Source organism: Hippopotamus amphibius, chromosome 14, assembly GCF_030028045.1.
Source record: "Hippopotamus amphibius kiboko isolate mHipAmp2 chromosome 14, mHipAmp2.hap2, whole genome shotgun sequence".
Classification (NCBI taxonomy): domain Eukaryota; kingdom Metazoa; phylum Chordata; class Mammalia; order Artiodactyla; family Hippopotamidae; genus Hippopotamus; species Hippopotamus amphibius.
Window position 1 is genome coordinate 62,598,249 of NC_080199.1, and position 18,685 is coordinate 62,616,933.

The 18,685-nt window shown below is 44.7% G+C and overlaps 1 protein-coding gene across 1 annotated transcript in view; it reads right to left on the minus strand.

Annotated features, from left to right (window-relative positions):
• The window catches only part of RCBTB1 (RCC1 and BTB domain containing protein 1), a 104,554-nt gene extending 87,553 nt beyond the window's left edge, over window positions 1-17,001 (minus strand). Inside the window, exons 1-2 of the mRNA XM_057707118.1 lie at window positions 12,720-17,001; window positions 11,782-12,523 (exon numbers count right to left, since the gene is read on the minus strand). The gene's annotated coding sequence lies outside the window, so the exon portion shown is untranslated. The remainder of the gene's footprint in view (window positions 1-11,781; window positions 12,524-12,719) is intronic.
• Between the last annotated feature and the right edge of the window lie 1,684 nt (window positions 17,002-18,685).

The following is an 18,685-nucleotide window of genomic DNA, read 5'->3' on the forward strand; positions in this document are numbered from 1 at the left end:
AAAAAGGGAAGAGGTTTCTCCTTCCTCCCTCTTTTTAGAGCACTTTAGAAAACTTGTAACTCAAGTTCTTTTCTCTGTCTTTTTGAAGTGTATGTAAATTCTTTAAAAAGCTAAATCAGACTTTTGCCAGCTTTAGGACTTTCTCAAGCACCAGGGAGCCATCCCTTTGAAATGCCATCATCAAGAGAGATAGGGCCCTTCTCCTATCTCTGTGGGAGGGTAGGAGCCTTGCTCCATGTTGCAAAGCTACCTCCTGTCATAGATTTTTTTTTAAAGGTTAAAGCCAATGAGCTAACGCAGATGGTGGCCCCAATTACCAGGTGAATGCAGGGTGAACCTGGTGTGACAAATGGCACCTTCAAGGCCTCCAACGTGAGGACTGTTTATAATCGTGTAGGTAAGGGGCTGTGCCTGCCTGGCTGTACAAAAAGCTGAGATTCCGCTCTGCCTTTGCAGTCTCTTAGCCGGTTGCCTGGGATACACATCACATTCTGGTTTGATGCTTATTCAATAATAAAACTGTTCTCTTTCTCTCCTACCTTTGTGGAGAAGGTTTGCTGGGTTGGCAGATTTGTTTTATTATTTTTTAAAAAAATATTTATCTTATTTATTTTTAATTTTTGGCTGTGTCAGGTCCTCACTTGGCACTCAGGATCTTCGTTGCGGCACGTGGGATCTTTTGTTGCAGAGCTCGGGCTCCAGGACATGTGGGCTCAGTAGCTGTGCTCACGCGGGCTTAGTTGTCCTGGGGCATGTGGGATCTTAGTTCCTTGACCAGGGATCAAACCCACGTTCCCTGCATTGCAGGACGGATTCTTTACCACTGGACCCCCAGGGAAGTCCCTGGCAGATTTGTCTTTAATTCTATTTCCCCAACAGATCCCACTGGCCTGGCTCTGTGAACTCCTGGTTGCACCCATGATTAGTAAGACATGGTGAAGGGTAATCCACCTGAATGCCTCCCAGAAGGTTCTGGAGGGCACTTCATTAGGAATGATAACCCGTAGCACTCCCCTCCTGCAGGATTACAGAAACCTGTGATTGCCTCTGAACTCACTGAGAGACGTATTTCTCGGTGTGCTGAAGTGTGACTCCTGCGTTCCCTTCCCACATGGCTCGTAAAAGCAGCAGCTCAGGAAAAACAAAACAATTTTAGAAAGGAAAAAGGAGTCTTTTATTTTTACCTTATTGTCTTGATTTCCACTCCTCTGATATATTCACCCCCCAAGGAAATTTGGCTACAGATCAAAAGTATTTAAAAATGTTCCATGAGAAATGGCATTGTTCTGCCTCAAGATTTCCAGCTAAAAAAACCTAATAATGAATCCTTCTCCCTCGCCCTGGTTCACCGCAGCAATCTGGGACATGTGGGTATTTTTGCAGCCTACTTCAAGCATGAAATTACAAACCTAAACTAATTAATCCTCATAAAAGCACTTCCAATTCTTCCAATAAAAGGAGGCATAATGATTATAAATTACCTCCAGATTCTGAACATGACACCATATCATTTTGCAATTTTTATTCTACCTTTTTTTTGGCATTCCACAAACTTCAATTTCGTATGGCACTAAGTGTTGGCTTCGCCTGGCAGGGAAATATAAAGGATTCAAGGGAACATATATAAAGACTTTCAGGGTTATGAAAATTCTTCCGTGAGAGAATCGCTACCAAGATGGAGATGCAATCCCGTCCTTTGCTCAAGTTGGTGCCGTCTCAATGCGCTTTGGCTTGTGCGCACTGGCTTCCAGTCTGGCCTTGAAGTCTGTCAGAACAGACTAGAACATGAGCTCTATTCCTCACCAACTGGACAAATTATTTAATCCAACTATGCCCCAGCCGCCTCATCTACAGAATGGGAGTGTTCATAGGAGGTACCTCGCAAAGTTCTTATGAGAATTCAGTGAGATCATGTGTTCATCAAGGCAACTGGTATTTCCTGAGCACCTACAATGTGCAAAGCTACAAGGATGGAGAAGATACAGACACTGTCCCTGCCCTGCGGCTAGTCTAGCTTTCAATACGGGACAGCAGTTAATATTAAGTCACGCTGAAATGCAAATGAAGCAGAGTTCTAGGAGCCCAGGCTTTTCTTACAGATCACTGTCCAACCCTCAGAATTCTCCAGACCCAGACTTGTTCTGGAGTGAAGAGGGGGCCAGAGCTGGTGGAAGGGTAGAGGGGGTGGGGGTGCAGAGCCCCAGACTGCTCCTCCGGCATCTGAACTCTGGACACGTAGCCTCTGCCCTCCTCCCTGCCACTTCTATTAGCATCTGTGTTCTAGAGCTTCGCCCCGCCCTTCCCAAGCCAAAGCATGTTCAATTCCAGTAACCAAAGCCCAGAATTAGTACCTTCTCCATGCACTTTAAATGCACCCTCCCCTTGCAAAGGAGGGTGGGACTGAATAGATAGGAGAGATTTGAGAAGATGGGGGGTTGAAGCCCACCCTCAATTCTATTCCTCTCTGAAATTCAACAGTTACAGATTCAAGCCCTGGACTTCAGTTTTTCAAAGAAAATATCCCTAGACGAAGGGCAGTAGGGATAGTTATTTGCACTGGAATGTGAATGAATTGTCAAGGTCTTTTCAGAAGAGGTTTTGTAAAGGAAGCAAAGCTAAACATTGAGAACAGCTGAAAGATGTATAGAGGCGGCGGGAATCTCCCTAGTGGTCGGTTGTTAAGACGCTGAGCTCCCAACGCAGGGGGCACGGGTTCTACCCCTGGTCGGGGAACTAAGATCCCACAGGCCATGTCACCGTGCGGCCAACAACAAACAAACAGACAAACAACCCCACAAGTGTGTGTGTGGGGGGAGTACTGCCCCAAAGGAATGACCCACACTTTCCAGATTGCCTGAGCCTGGGATGAACACAGCCACGCCCCTCTCATTGTACACACAGTGAGGACCCACTGTGTGCAGAAAGGAGGCCCAGGACGGAGGGTCTAGGTGTGTGGACCGCCACCCTCTCAGGCACCTGGAAAATGTGGCCTCGAGACAGGGCGTGCAGAACTAGCTGGCAGGCTGGGCCAGGAGCACCCCTTTAGGCTGGGAGTGGGCCGAGACTAACCTGGCCTCTTCTTCCTCCCACCCTCTAATCTCAGTCCAGGGTCTCCATCCGCAGTTGCCTTCCTAGGGCACAGAATAGAACAGGCAGATTTGGGGAATGGATCCGGGGTTGGGTGAACAATGGAAAATGGAAACAGGCAGCCCAGGCGCTTCATCACCATTCAGCAGAAAGCACTAACGTCCAAGGGACGACCAGCCAGAGGTAGCTTCAGATTTAATTGGAAATGCCACCTTTTCCTCAATTGTATCCTACACTTGGGGGCTTCCGAGTGTAAAAGGACAACGTCAAGACCCAGGCAGGAAAAGAAGATCACAAAATTCCGTGGGCCTGCTGCTACCTGGGGAGGAATTCTTTCTTCTAAACCAGCATTCCAAACTCTTCAAGCAGGTCACTTGCAAAGATGCCCCCTTCTACCACTTTGAAGACAGGATAGAGTTCTCTAGGTCAATCAGGTGCTTTCCAGGAATCAAGAGTTCTGGGTGGGGGTGCCGAGAAGCCTGCTGGCTGTCTGGTTCTGACACAGCCGTGGGTCACAAGGTTCTCACACAAGCTTCAGGGTGGCTCCACCACAAGCACTTCCTTCCCCTCAGCCAGTGATGGGGACTCAAGAGATTTCAGAAAGGAGCTCATGGGACACTCAGCCAACAGGTTTATCCTGAGGCGCTTCTCAGCATTTTCTAGACAGAACATTAGGAGCTGGTTCCAGACCTGCCTGAAAAGCCCTGGCATTCACTTCCCTGGCTCTGCCTGCAACACTCCCCGAGTTCAGGCTAGAATATGCTGAATGTACTACCTAAAGGGGGCCTTAAGGAGAGACAAAGAAAGAAAAAAAGTTGTTGAGACCTGTGGTTTAATGTTGTGAAATGCACACACACATGCAACTCTATTATCTCCCCAAACCTGACTGGAGGGACAGTAGGGAGATTTTTTTAAAAAAGGCCAAACCCCACAAAGAAAAAGAAAGCAGAAGTGAATACAGCAGGCTTGAGATAGCATTAAAATTACAGAAGATACAAAGAGACCTCACAGACCAGTGAAAGTGGAAACCTAAGTTGGTGGGGGTTGGGGTGTGTGTGTGTGTGTGTGTGTGTGTGTGTGTGTGTGTTTAGTCAAAGGACTTACTCTTTACTGGGCACTGGTCTAAGTGTTGAAGGTGTATTAATTTACATAATCCCCCAACAATGTGAGAGTTTGTAACCTGATTTTGGGGATCAGGCTCAGAGAAGTTAAATAACTTGTCCCAGGTCACACAGCAGAATTTGAATCTCTGCAGACGTGTGGCCCAGAAACCATGCTCTACACAGCCTCACAGTGATTAGCAAGCCCTTCTGATCCAAACCCCAGGAGATCTCAGGACTTGGGATATCAAAGCAGCAACAAAGTAGGGTAGGAAACAGAATTGGTGGAAAGTCTGTATGAAGAGACACACCCTCAGACTCTTTCGCTATTTTACTCAGTCCAGGCAACTGCCCCTCTGCGCTCTCGCAGGGTCCCTTCAGTTCACTCTCTGGAGGCGTTACCCAGTTGAGGACGGGGTGATCTACGAAAAAATTCCTTGAAAGTTTGTGAACGGACTAGAGAGGCTGCCCGGACTCCTTCCCTACTCAGTTCCCAGCGTCTGGCAGTGAGGTTTACACAGCGAGGCAGGGACTGGGAGCCCCTCTCTAGGAACTGGCTGGCGGGAGAGAAGACACACACACTGACATTTGAAGTTCCCTGGAGGAAACAGTTGGCGCGCCAGCTGATGAGCCCTGCCTGCCCATGTACCAGGACGCACACAAGCTTCCAGCAGCTTTTTGGAATCTTCCTCTTTCTTCCACCTACATTTTTATTATGGAAAAATGTAAACATACAGAAAATTAAAAAAAAATACTATAATGAACACCTATACACCCACCCCTTAAGTTCTACAATTGTTAACATCTTAGCATATTTGCTTTATCTTTAGATATACGTGTGTACATGTAGTATTTTTCTGAACCATTTGAAAATGATTATAGACGTTATATTTCAACTCTACATATTTCAGGATCTGTATTAAAAGAATAAGGATCTTACTATGTATAACCCAAATGCACTACCACACCTAAGAAAATTTAAAATAGTTCCCAAATACATTATAATATTCAATCCATATTCAAATTTCCCCCATCATCCCTAGATTGTCATTGCATTTGGTTATTATGTCTCTTTATTCTCCTTCCTAGAATAGTCCTCATTCCTTCTGTTTGCCCCACGATGTTGACTTTTTTTTTAAACCTCCGTTTTACATTTTTTTTGGCTGTGCCGCACAGCTTGCAGGATCTTACTTCCCCAATGACCAGGGATCGAACACATGCCCTCTGCAATGCAAGTGTGCAGTCCTAACCACTGGACCGCCAGGGAATTCCTGATGTTGACTTTTTGAAGGGACCAGGTCATTAACTGAAGAAGTGTCTCATGGCTGATTTGTCTGATTGGGTCTAGTGTCATTCAACTTGCCCCTGTATCTCTTGTAAATCCTGTCAACTGGAAGTTAGATCTAAAGGTGCGATTAGATTCAGATCAGATGTTCTGGTAAGACATGTAGGTGACATTCTCTACTTTATGCTGCATCTCATCAGGAAACAATGTCTGCTTATCTCACTAGTGGGGAAGCAAAGCTCCATCTCTTGGTAAAGGCAGAGACTGCTGGATCACTCCACTGTGAAGGGACCTTGGGTGATACCTTACACAGTGTGAATATCCTGCTCAATGCCTTACTCAAATAGGAACAGACAATAAAGGGTGACAGGACATCTGAGAAAAAGTCTCCAACATGAGAGAGAGAGAAACAAAAACAAACAGGGAAAAAAAAAAAAAAAACAGGAAAAAAACAACTCAGAGCAGAGAGATCATTTCAGGAAGCAGAAGAAAACTTCTCCCAAATGATATATCTCCTTAGAAATAAAAGATGATATCACATCCACGAAGTAAGATGGCTATAAAAAAATATTTACAAAACAAGAAAGAGCTCTTGGAAATCTACACTGAAAAATCCAGTATGAAGTCGGAAGATCAATTAGAAACAAAAATCTCCTAAAAAGTAGAACACAAAGATAAAAGGATGAAAAACTGGAAACTAAAACGTAAGAAAACTAGAGGATTAGTCCAAAAGTTTGGCATCAGAGTAGTGGGTGTCCCAGGAAAAAAAAAGAGAAAGAGTAGAGGGTGAATTATCAGATAAATAAATAAAACATCAATATTTCTCAGAACACATGAGTTTCCAGCTTTGAAAGGGTCTGTGGAGTGCCCAATACAAATGCCTGTTACAAAGATTAACACAGAAGCACAATATTGTGAAACTTCAGAACATCCTCAAAAAGAGAAAACAGGTCACTATGAAAGGTCAAGAATCAGAATACCATTAAACTTCTTAATAGCAATACTGAAATATAAAGCATATGGAGCAAAGGCTTCAAAATTCACAGGGCAATTTGAACAATAAAATTGTACTATAACCTCTAGAATAAAATAAACATCTATGAGTCCACATTGATACAAGAAAATAAATGAATGACTAAATACATGGAGGAGAAGGGACAGCTCTATCTTAAAGAAGAATTTTATTAATAAATGTAAAAGGAATAAGGGAAACAGAAAATTACCATTAAGAGCATTACCATTAATAACTGTAGGCAAAATTCACCAATGTATGCTAAAATTTGTAGATGCTAAAATTTGAGGATAAATAAAATATTTGCATAGTCTTAAAGTATGTCCATCAATATATTTATTAATTATAAAAGGAAAAATAGTAACTAGAGAGTGAGAAGCCTGGCATAAACTACTTAGCCACGTGATGAAGGTGAACATCCTGAGTAGTGAGTCACAGCACCATCACGTACCCCGACAGGATGCACTCAGAAGGGCCCATCACCTCTGTCGTATTCTTGTCCCAAATCCACAACCTCAATCGAATCATGAGAAAACACCAGACAAATCCAAATTGAGGGACGTTCTACAACATAATTGACCAGTATTCTTCAAAATTGTTAAGATCGTGAAAGACAAAGACAGACTGAGGACCTGTTCTAGATGGAGGAGACTAAGAAGATTCAGCAACTAAATATAATGTGGGATACTGGATTGGATCCTGGAAAAGTAAAACGACATTATGAAAAAACTGGTGACAGACCTCCCTGGTGGTGCAGGGGTTGAGAATCTGTCTGCCAATGCAGGGGACACGGGTTCGATCCCTGGTCTGGGAAGATCCCACACGCCACGGAGCAACAAAGCCCGTGCGCCACAACTACGGAGCCCGAGCTCTAGAGCCCGAGAGCCACAACTACTGAAGCCCACACGCCTAGAGCCCGTGCTCCGCAAAAAGAGAAGCCACCGCAATGAGAAGCTCATGTACCGCAACGAAGAGTAGCCTCTCTCGCCACAACTAGAGAAAGCCCACGCGCAGCAATGAAGACCCAACGTAGCCAAAAATTAAATAAATTAATTAAATTAAAAAAAACCTGGTGAGATCCAAAGTCTGTCACTTTGTTAGCAGTAGTGTACCAACGTTAATCATTTACTTACTTTTTTTTTTTGATGTTGTGCCCTTCTCAGTACATCATTATTAATCTATTTTCTTTCTTTTTTAAAGTTAATTGCTATGTTAGATGTTAGCACTAGGGGAAGCTGGGTACAGGCATTGGATAGAACTCTGTAATGTTTCCAGAACTTTTCCGTAAGTCTAAAATTATTTCAAAATGAAGAGTTAAAAGAAAACACTCTGAGAGAAAATTATTTCTAACCCAGAATTTTACACCCAATCAAGCTATCAATCAAGTATGAGGATAGAATAATGACATTTTCAAACAAGAATGCGTGCATCTTTTATTAGAAAGCTACTGGTAGTCATGCTCCCTCAAGAAAATAAACCGAAGTGAAGACCTGGGGTGCAGGCAACGTGGAATTCACCACCAGAGGGAAGCAGTTTTCAGAACAGCAGCTACGTGAAGGCCCCCAGAGCAATCGGTGAAGATGGGAGCAGGACAGGTGGTTCCAAGAAGGATGTCTCAAATAGACCAAAAAACCCAGTAGTTTACCTCATCTATTTGATTGTGTCAGTGAAATTTTCAGTTTTGACAGTTTAAGGTTTTATCATTAATAAGTACTTAGAAAACCAAGCAAACAGACAAAAAAAAAAAAAAGCTCCTGGGGAAACAAAACGATGCACTAAAAGGAAATGTAATCAAAGCATAGTATTAAATGGCTGAGTTGTGAAAATTTTTTACATAAGTCATAATAATGTAAATACTAAAATATTCATTTAATCAAAATATCTATACTGGGAAGATGGGAGAAGGGAAATATATATATGTGGGTAGAGCATGGGGGGAGAGTGTGAAAGAGTTAAATTCTCGTCTTCCAAGGTAGGAAGAGAATAGATTATGTCTAAGGTTGAAAAATCAAGAAACAGCAACACAAACTTGGGGGAAAAAATGTAGGGAAAATATGAGAAGACACAGCTAACACAGTTGCTTCTGGGGAGACGTGATTAGGGCTTAGTAGGGATGAGGCAGGAGACTGCTATTCTCCATTATAAGCCTCTGTTTTTATTTCACCTCTTGAACTAGACACCTGTATTATTTTTATAAACATAAAAACTACATTTTAAGTAATAAATAAGGCAAGAGCTACCAGAACATCATGGATAACCTTGCTCACCCAATGGTTCATTTAAGCATATAAACCCAACTAATTGCAGGCTTGAGTCAGGGTCTCAACCCTGCCTATTTGGTATTCCTTCCTGCCCTGATTTTGGGTAAAGCTGGTCTTCACCGGGCTGGTCCCAGGGGCTCTGACCTCCTCAGTGCTTTCCTTGGCATCTGTATGTCAGAGCATAAAGGGTTGCACCCTTAGCCATGGAACAGTTCTTTGGTTGCTGCACTGCTCTCTGCACTTTCACTGCCAGCTCCCTCTTTCCTTGGGCTCCTGGGCGACCCACCCTCACCAGACCCTGACTTGGATTGAGCAGGGTGGTCACCTGGTTCTCTGGCCACAAGGAGGCTGTGAGCTGCTTAACCTTCAGAAGTTTCCCACGACTGCGGGGCTCCCTGTAGCGTCTTTGCAACAAATGCTGCTAGCTGCCATTGGCAGAAGAAATGCTTTATCCCTTTCCTGTACGCCACAGGTGAGCATGGCATTACTGGCCCCAATTCTTCACTCCTTTCTCCATTCACACACTTGCTATGGCTTCATCATGGATGGAGTGCCCTAGTTTGTCAATACTGGGCTCGGCCATGTGATTTTCTTTGGCCAATGGGATGTTAGTAGATGGATATAAGCAGGGGTTTGAAAAGTGCTTGCACAGTGGGGTTTACCCTCTTTTGCCTCTGACATCAGAAGAACAAGTTTCAGCTAACCTGCTGCCTGAGCAGGATAGGATGAGAGGCATGTAGAGGAAAACCACCAAGCGGTCCATAGACCTGAAGTGAGAAGCCACTGAGCCACTGCAGCCTGAGCAGTTGGCCCAACCTGGACCAGCCAAATCCCAGATGACCCACAGAGCTCCAAGGACAAATGTTTACTGCTGCATGCCACTGAGAAGATTTTTGTGGGTTTTTTTCCCCCTTGGTGCTGGGTGACTAACACAGACACTAAATGTTGGAAACCAAGTATCCATACTTTTACACCAAGATTTCACAGGTTTATAAAATAATGCTCAGGGGTGGTATCCCAAGGTCAAATCATAAAAAGAGCTTGAGTCTTTAGTCATTTATGAGTTAACAAAGAGAACTTCTAACCTCAGGCAGGTGTGGTGGATGGCAGAGATGTCCTACTTACTTAGCATAGACTTTGACATTTTTTTACTGAAGACAGTCCAACACAAACGTGGTCATGACAGGGGGATGTGCACCGCAGGATGTTGAGGGGGAGGATGTGGTGAGAATGGCTACTTCTCAGTTTTAAGCTGCGTGAAATTACATATTAGAATTCTTAGATTCCTTGGTTTCCCAATTTCACGTGCTCCCAGGAGGAGTCCCTGGCCATAAAACTCTCTCCCATCTTGGGGGTGTCTGTGAGATTCAAACTTCATGTGAATGTCCAGATTAGATGCTATGCTGAGAGCAGGTTTTAGTAAAGAATGAAGAGCAGGCAATGGGTGCTAGAAGCCTGAGGTTCCGGAACGGACTTAAAGCAAAGACTGCTGTAGGATGTTAAAGCAGAGAGGAGGAAAACATCATGAAGGGGAGGTGGACACGCGTCTTAGCTGGGCAGGACCCCCGGAGTTTAACTCCACCCAGTCCCGTAACAAATCACCCTCGTCCTTTCTGCAGTGTCTGCTCTGCTTGGAATGGGGCTGCCAGGTGGGAGAGACTCGACCGAAACTTGGGGGTCTGGGGATGCGAAGAGGAGGGAAACCAGGGATGAAGGACAGGTGGATTCAAGGACTGTGGTTCACATCTTGCTTGGATTTAAGAAGCAAACAGGATAATACATTCTCAGAATGGCCAGGGAAACCAAGGCTGAAGTCTTCCAAATCAGGAAGGCTGTGTGGCACTGGTTCACTTAATGAAAGGCTCCTCCCAGGCCCAGGGCATTCCAAGCAGATATCGGGGAGCACAGGATGAGGAACCGGAAGGGAGGCAGGCAGGGAAAAGCAAAGTGATTCCTGTCCAAGGGGCTCCCGGCCTCGAAGTGAGCGGTACCTCTGGGCGTTCACCTGGGTGGGCACAGGGAAGACAGCTGTGGCAGATTTGGAGACACGGGGGAATCCTCTCTCCCCTCCTGCGTTCTGCTGGCTCAGCTACCAGGCGAACTGGGAGGCTGTAGAAAGCCAGGGCTGAGCAGGATTAGGACTGCGGAGATGGGCCAGGCGGGGCTGACTCATGATGGGATGAGCTCAGGTTCGCTTTCGGGAGGGATCAGCGTCCAAGGAAATGCCATCGGGGGTGGATGCAGCCACGAGTCATGGCAGCTGACAGCTCTCACGAGGTGGCTGTGGCATGATTTGTGCCTGTGCTTCCCAAGGTGGGATCTGTGAAACACCAGCTCTGAAGGTTGTGAAGCGCTGTCGGCCTGAAAAGAGGGTTCTATGGTCCCACAAGCCTGGGAAGTGCTGCGTTTAATGGAATTACACAGGTTCCTCCACTGTAGGACATCTCAGAGCCCTTACTATGATGACAGGAACAGCTAATCTCTAAAGCAAGGCAGGCAGGGGTATGGTATATAGCTCTTGATCACGACCAAGGACTTCTACACAGAACGTAACTTGGGACTAGTGAACCCCTGACGCTTTCCAGAGTCTGTGGTGAGGCATCAGTGAGAGCTGGTGCCAGCAGGAAAAGGATCCGGTTCCTTATGTGTCACCTTCACCACCACCGCCAAGCCCCTCTCCACGGGCAAGGTCTGTGAGAGTTTCAGGGCCGGCAGGCAAATAAACTGAGGTCCGAGACAGACTCTGTCCCCATGGCAAACTAAAGTACTAACTAAACAAAGCCACGCAGGCAGAGGTCCAGTTCTAAGGTACCGAGGCACCCAGTCGGGAGGCCATGACCCAGTGGACCACAGATCCATGGCAGCCCCGCCGGAAAACTAAGATCAGCCCAACAGCCCTATTCCCCGGCTGGAGACCTCGAGGCTCAGGCCTTGTGAGGCGTGGCTCTGGATGCGGTAGGGGCAGCCTCGGGGAGGACAACCCCAGGGGGTTCCAGCTCAGCTGGTCTGGGTGAAATGCGGGAGTCGACAACTCACAAACGTAGGTGTTTCCAGCTCCCTCACTGCAGGAGGCTCAGTCACTCATTCTCCCGGTTTCTTCAGGTCTCTCCTGGTGCTGATGAAAACCCATCTTCCCGGAAGCACAAGCAGAATGTTTCCTTAGAAAGGATACAAAAAGATGCCGAGGACAAGGGATCACAAAAGCCCTGATGCCACCCAGCAGCAGCAGCGTGAAAGCGTCAGATGGTCAGCCGGACGAAGCTACCCAGCGCAAAGGCTTCTCATGCTCTCTGACGTGCCTGCTCAGAGCCCCAGGTTTCGGCTGGTTGTTCTGCTCCGGGCCTGAGCGCCTGGCACGTTTCATTGTTGCTTCTGAGACTGTCTCTTACACAGAGGCAGCGGCGATGTCATATGTTCGGAACGTGGACAACAGACCCAGTCAAAGCGAAATAAACGTGTAAGCTTTTATTTGGATAAAAACAGCGGATGGAGGGTTCAACACGCGCTCATCCTCACAACTGTGTGTGCCAAGTACCACAGTTCTGTTTCTGGATAAGGACACAGAGGAGTTAAGCATCCTGCCCCAAACCCCACAGCATGTGAGCAGGGGAAGTGGGTTCTAACTCAGCACCACTTAGCGGCAAACCTGGCGCAGCTGGGCTCCGAGTTCTGTCCCACGTGCTCCCTGCGGCATGGGACAGATACTCACCTTTCTGGGCCCGGTTCTTCTTCTGTAGAAGGAAGGTGATAACCCCTGTCCATGGAGTGCAAGGGATCACTGTGAGGATCAGATAATGCAATGAACAGAAAAGCGCTTTGAAGTGGAATGAATACAGGTGCAGGGTGTTAACAGCACCCAGTCGTTTTCCTAGATACCAAACAGCTTGGCATCCCAAAAGTTTTACTTTCTCTAGTTCTTGCTTACAAATTGACCAAGCAAAGGGAAAAAGGCAGACAGATTCGAGAAGACGTACCAAGAACCTGAAAGCCCACAGGAGGTTAGGAAACAGATACCACAACTGGGAGGCTTTGAACTTGAACCTTGGAAGGGCCAACTCCCCCAGACCTCACCACTGCCTCCCACCCCTACCCAACCCTTCTCCTAAAGGCTCCAGACACTAAAAATACCCCAGCCACCTGCTGCCCAGGCAGGCAGTAAATCTCTGGCCCTTGAGCACCAGAATCCAGGCCAGGCCTGGCCTAACGTGGCCACTGGCGGCTGATGTGCCAGATGGGGCAAGTCCACTTCTTCCCACCCAGGGGGCTGGGAGCAGAGTGCCTCCAGGAAGCAGGGGTGCTGCTGCAGGTGCTTCTTAGGTGTAGGGTGATTGCAGGGCATGTCATGGGAGGAAACGGGGCTCCCTGGGAAAGGGCAGTGGCTCCTACAGTGATAGGCAACTGCTTTACTGTATAGAATAAGGTCATTTCATTGAAATCCACACATCAGCCACTCAATTGCTATCCTATTACCCCAGGGCCACCAGATGTCACTGTTGCAGGAAGCATGAATATTTGTGGTCCCATCTCTGGACAGGCACTGACTTTATGGAGATAGTTCAAACTGTGGGTGCTCAGGGGCACATCAGTGAGATCCATTTCCTGCTTCCAGTTCTTAGTGATTAGATCCCATCTCTTCCACCTCCAACATCCCCAACCCCTGCGCCCAGGACCAAAATCAGTCCGGCTCCCAAAACGTAACAAAGAAATGCCAAAAACCTGTTCACAGTTACTTTCAGCACAATACAGTGAATCAGAAATGAGAGGCCAAGACAGAATATTTATTTTTTAACTAAAATGTTGCCGCCTGACCACTTGGTCCAACCAGTGAAAAATACCTACAGGACAATACAAAACACAAAATCAAAACAACGAAATTGAGAGGCTACTCAAGTTATAATGAATAGACCTAGAAGATCAGAAATGTGCTGAGGTTAAAATCTTTTTTTTAATCATTAAAAAATCCACAAACTTGGATAATTTTCATATCTGGGAACATGTCTAACACTGTTGGACTAGAAAGAGTACTTTTAGGTTCTAGCTCACTGAAAAGCTCTGTGGCCTTGGGCAGATTCTCTAACCCCTCTGAACCTCAGTCTCTTTGCATATGAACTGGACCCGTCCAAGGCCCCTTTAAATAATACATCATTCTAGGATTCTAAGCGTGGCCTTGAGGGGCTCCTGTGCAATTGGGAAGATGGATGTCAAAAATAACAAAACAATACAGGGCCACTTAAGTGACGCAGACAAGGGCTACAAGAATTCAGAGTCCTCCCCTTCTGACTCCGAGGGGACTGAGGGAAGGCTTCTCGAGGGGAAGGAATTAAACACCTAAAACATAACACTGCAGCACGCTCAGCACACTTGATCCCTCCCTTGGAGAGTTGGGAGGTGGCCCATCCAATATTTTAAGATGTCAACTTGATCTGTGTGGACATAAACATCTAGAGTTTCCAAAAATAAAAGATAACTGCTACCTATCGACCTCTGTAGGTGCGTGAATTTCTCAAGAATGGGGGCCTGTGCCGTAATACTATCCAGCCGGTTTTGTGTGTACATGTAGAACCGCTACTTCTTGGATGATAAATCTGGGGCAAGAGAGAGAGAGAGGAAGGAAGGGGGGAGGTTAAAGTCCTTCAAATGGTAAAAGCCTCCCCCAAATGTTAACACAAGCACAGGCAAGAGCTTGAGAAATGGAAACCAAATTTGTAATAGTGGTTCCTTCTGATGTTACTGGGGGTAATTATTATTTTCTTTTTTTGCTTATCTGGATTTTCCATTTTTCAACCATGGACATGAATCAATTGTATACTTTTTTTTTTAAACGCTGGATTTTATTAAATCTTTTTTTTTTTTTGGGCACATGGGCTTAGTTGCTCTGTGGCATGTGGGATCTCCTGGAGCAGGGATTGAACCTATGTCCCCTGCATTGGCAGGCAGATTCTTAACCACTGTGCCACCTAGGAAGCCCAATTGTACACTTTTTTAATACAAATACATTCAGGAAGGATAATACATCAAACCACTATCAGCTACTGGCATCTTAATGTGAATTAAGGGATGTGATTTGCTTCTTACAGTGAAGTGGTGGTGAGATATGGGTTTTGTTAGGCCGGGTCTGCCACGGTGTCAAGGCACTGGAAAGGGAGAGAAGATGTAGAGTCTCTAAAAGGGCAGTAGGTGGAGGAGGACTGCCAGGCCCTCCCTAGTCCCTTGAGGGCATTTTATTAAAAATAAGAACAGCAACAGTCAACCTTTGTCATTCAAGGTTTTGCCCAATTATTCTCATCATAAATTATTTTTAGATCCCAACTCCAGCTTTCATAACAAACGAACAAAAAAGGGTTCACGGATTTCATGGATTTTAAGAATAGTTTGAAAAGAAAGAAAACAAAGGATTATTCTCCAAACTTTGTGCATTTTGGTTTCCATCAAGCCTTTTTTGGACAAAGTTTTATTTTACTATTTCGTATTGCAGCCTGTAGACTCTTCCTGGAGCCTCAGTGCTAGAGCTCCAGGAGTTGTAGAGCTGACATAATTAAATACAAGAAAACTTCATCATTTAGACTCTGATTTTAGATGGGTTATGCTGATATCTGCCTCAACATCACCTGGAAAGGAGGAGTGTGCAGAGGAAATTTATAGTGTAAACAATACCGGGGAGGGATGGATGGTTTGTAGGAATCTGGTTACTGTCAACATAAGCAATTTATAACAACTGCAAATCAATTGATACATTCATCCAAATATGTCTTCAAGGCCAGCTCCTAGGAAACAAATGTGATGAAGGGGGGTGTGGGGGGACGGGCGGATACGGAAGTAAATGATTCCTAAGGTCCCAAGCAAAACGCAGACTTAAAATATATTTGAACTGTCACCTCCAAGCAGTTGGAGATATCGAGGCTTGAAGAGAGGAACAATACTGAAGGTGGTGACATATTTAATTGAATCTAAGATGCCATCAATTATAAGATGCATTATATTTTTGAAAGAAAAAACACTGCCAACTCAATTATGACACACCAACTGTAAAACGCATTCTGATTTTTAAAATGTTACAATGTGGGTGGAAAATATCAATCTGAGAGTTAATGAAATACAGTACTACCTATGTCGCCTTGCCTCCACCTTCCTGACACAGGGAGATGGGCCTCTACTCTCAGCGACCTGCTGGAATTCACACGTGGACAACAATCCTTCTTCCAACTCACTTAAGGGTTAAAACATTTAGATCGGTTCTTACTTGGCCGCAGAATGCATCTGTCCTCCAAGTTCCTGTCAATAATCTCAATTTCTCTCCCATCCAATACTCAGCAAAAGCTCAGTTGAGAAAAATCATGTTTTCAGGACTGCCTGCAGGATGTGCAGCCCATCCATTTTTCTCTACTGTTTACCCTTGGATTGAGCCAGATCAGCAGAGAGCAAAGTTCTGGAAACAACCAGGTAATCCCTCACAGAAAGGCTTTTACAGACTCTCTCTGGCGTCCTGCCTTCAGTCCACACGGGGGAGGGGCGCTGCTGCAAACAGCCTGCGTTGTACTAAATCTGTTGTCAAGGACACAGCATCCTCTTCAAGAGGACTCACTGGAGATGTTTTTCAGGTCTTTATACTAGGAATCTTTAAAAATAAACTTTTTAAATGGAAGTATAACACTATATATAGAGAAAAGCACATCATTCATAAAGGTACGGCTAAATGAATTACCACAAATTACAACTACTGCTCAAATGAAAAAAGTAAAACATTACCAGAACCTCAGAAACCCCTTCATTCCTTCTCTCCATCACTGTATACACTCTCTTCCCCAGAGGCCGCCAGGCCGCCTCTGTCCAGATTTCTACCACCACAGTTTTATCTGGTTTTGAACCTTACATAAGTGGAATCATACAATATCTATCCTTTGAGTCTGGCTTCTTTCACTTATCACTGTTCTATGAAATTCATCCATGTTGTTATGAGAAGTTGATTGTCATTCCTGTAATTTTCACTGTACAGCAGTCCACTGTATGTATATACCACAATGTATTCATTTAGGTCGTTTCTGCCTTGGGGTTATTACGCATAAGGCTGCCATCCTGGTGCACACAGGAAGCACTTCTGTGAAGTACACCTAAGAGTCAGATCGCTGAGTTTTAGGGCTTGCACACATTCAGGTTAACTTCAAAAGTTTTCCACTTTACATTTCACCAGCAGCATATGAGAGTTCCAGCAGCTCCAACGCTTCACCACCACTCATCATTGTTAGGCTCTTTATTTTCAATCATTTTGATAGGTGTGTAGCAACACCTTATTGTGGGCTTAACTATTATTTTGCAAATTTCTGTCTCTTTTGTATTTATTCAAATATCTCGTCAACTTTTCTATTAGACTGCATGTCTTTTTTTCTAACTGATTTACCTATTGGGATAGGTCTTTTGTCAGCTTTATGTACTACAAATGTCTTCTACCTTCTGGCTTCCTTTTTTATTCTCTTTTTTAAAAATTAATTAAATAATTAATTGGTTGCATTGGGTCTTCGTTGCTGCACATGGGCTTTCTCTAGTTGCTGCGAGCGGGGGCTACTCTTCATTGTGGTGTGCGGGCTCCTCATTGCGGTGACTTCTCTTGTTGCAAAGCACAGGCTCTAGGCATGTGGGCTTCAGTAGTTACGGTTCACGGGCTTTAGAGCACAGGCTCAATAGTTGTGGCGCATGGGCTTAGTTGCTCCGTGGCATGAGGTAGCTTCCTGGGGCATTTGAATAAATACTTCACAAAAGAGACAGGAATTTGCGAGATAATAGTTAAGCCCACAATAAGGTGTTGCTACACACCTATCAAAATGGTTGAAAATAAAAAGCCTGACAATGATGAGTGCTGGTGAAGAGGCAGAACTGCTGGAACTCTCATATACTGCTGGTGGAATGCCTCCCCTGCATTGGCAGGTGGCTTCTTAACCACTGCACCACCTAGGAAGTCCCCTTTTTTATTCTCTTAATGGTGAATTTTGATGAGCAGAAATACATGATTTTCATGTAGTCAAACTTACTGCAGCTTTCTATATCCTTTTTTTTTTCTATATCATTTTTAGGAATATATTCTATTTTGTTTTCTCCTTGAGGCTCTATTGTTTGCCTTTCAAATTACAATCAACAATTCACCTGGAGCTGATATTGTGCATGGTACGCGGTAAGGAGCAATATTCATTTTTCCCATATGGACGTGCAACTGACCCAGCACCATTTATTGAAAGGACCAGTCTTTCCCCCATCGCTCTGCAGTGGCACCTTTGCCCTAAATCCAGTGTCCATATATGGGAAGGTCTGTTTCTGGACTCTCCAGTCAGCTCCATTGGTCTATCTATCCATTGGCTTTCCTGTACCCCAATACTGCACTGCCTTAATTACCATAGCTTTATATTAAGATGATGCCTGGTGGAGTAAGTCCTCCAGCTTTGTGCTTCTGCAATGGTGTCTTAGCCTTCTTGGCCCCTTGCATTGTCATAAAATATCTCAAAATCAACTTGCTTTCATTTTAAAAATGATAAATAGATAAATCTGTTGGGGTTTTGATTGGGATTACATTGAATCTATAGATCAATTTATGGAGAATTGACTCCTTCACAATATTGAGCCTTCTGATCACAAACATGACATATTTCTCTGCTTCTTCAGGTCTTATTTAACTCCTCTGTTTTAGAGTTATTCTTATTTTCTGTGTAGGCCTTGAATATCTTTCAATTTTCCCATAAATATTAGAATGTTTTTGATGCTATAGTAAATGGTATTTTTAAAAATTCGATTTTAATTGTTTATTGGCAATTGGTTCGTTTTCAATCTCATGAAAACTGAACTCTGTTACTGCTTCCCTACCTGATGCTCCATGAAACACCACCCAACTTGTTAAAGTGGTCTGGTAAACACGCTGGGAAAAGCTGGGTTAAACAAGTTAATCTAGTTTCTTTAT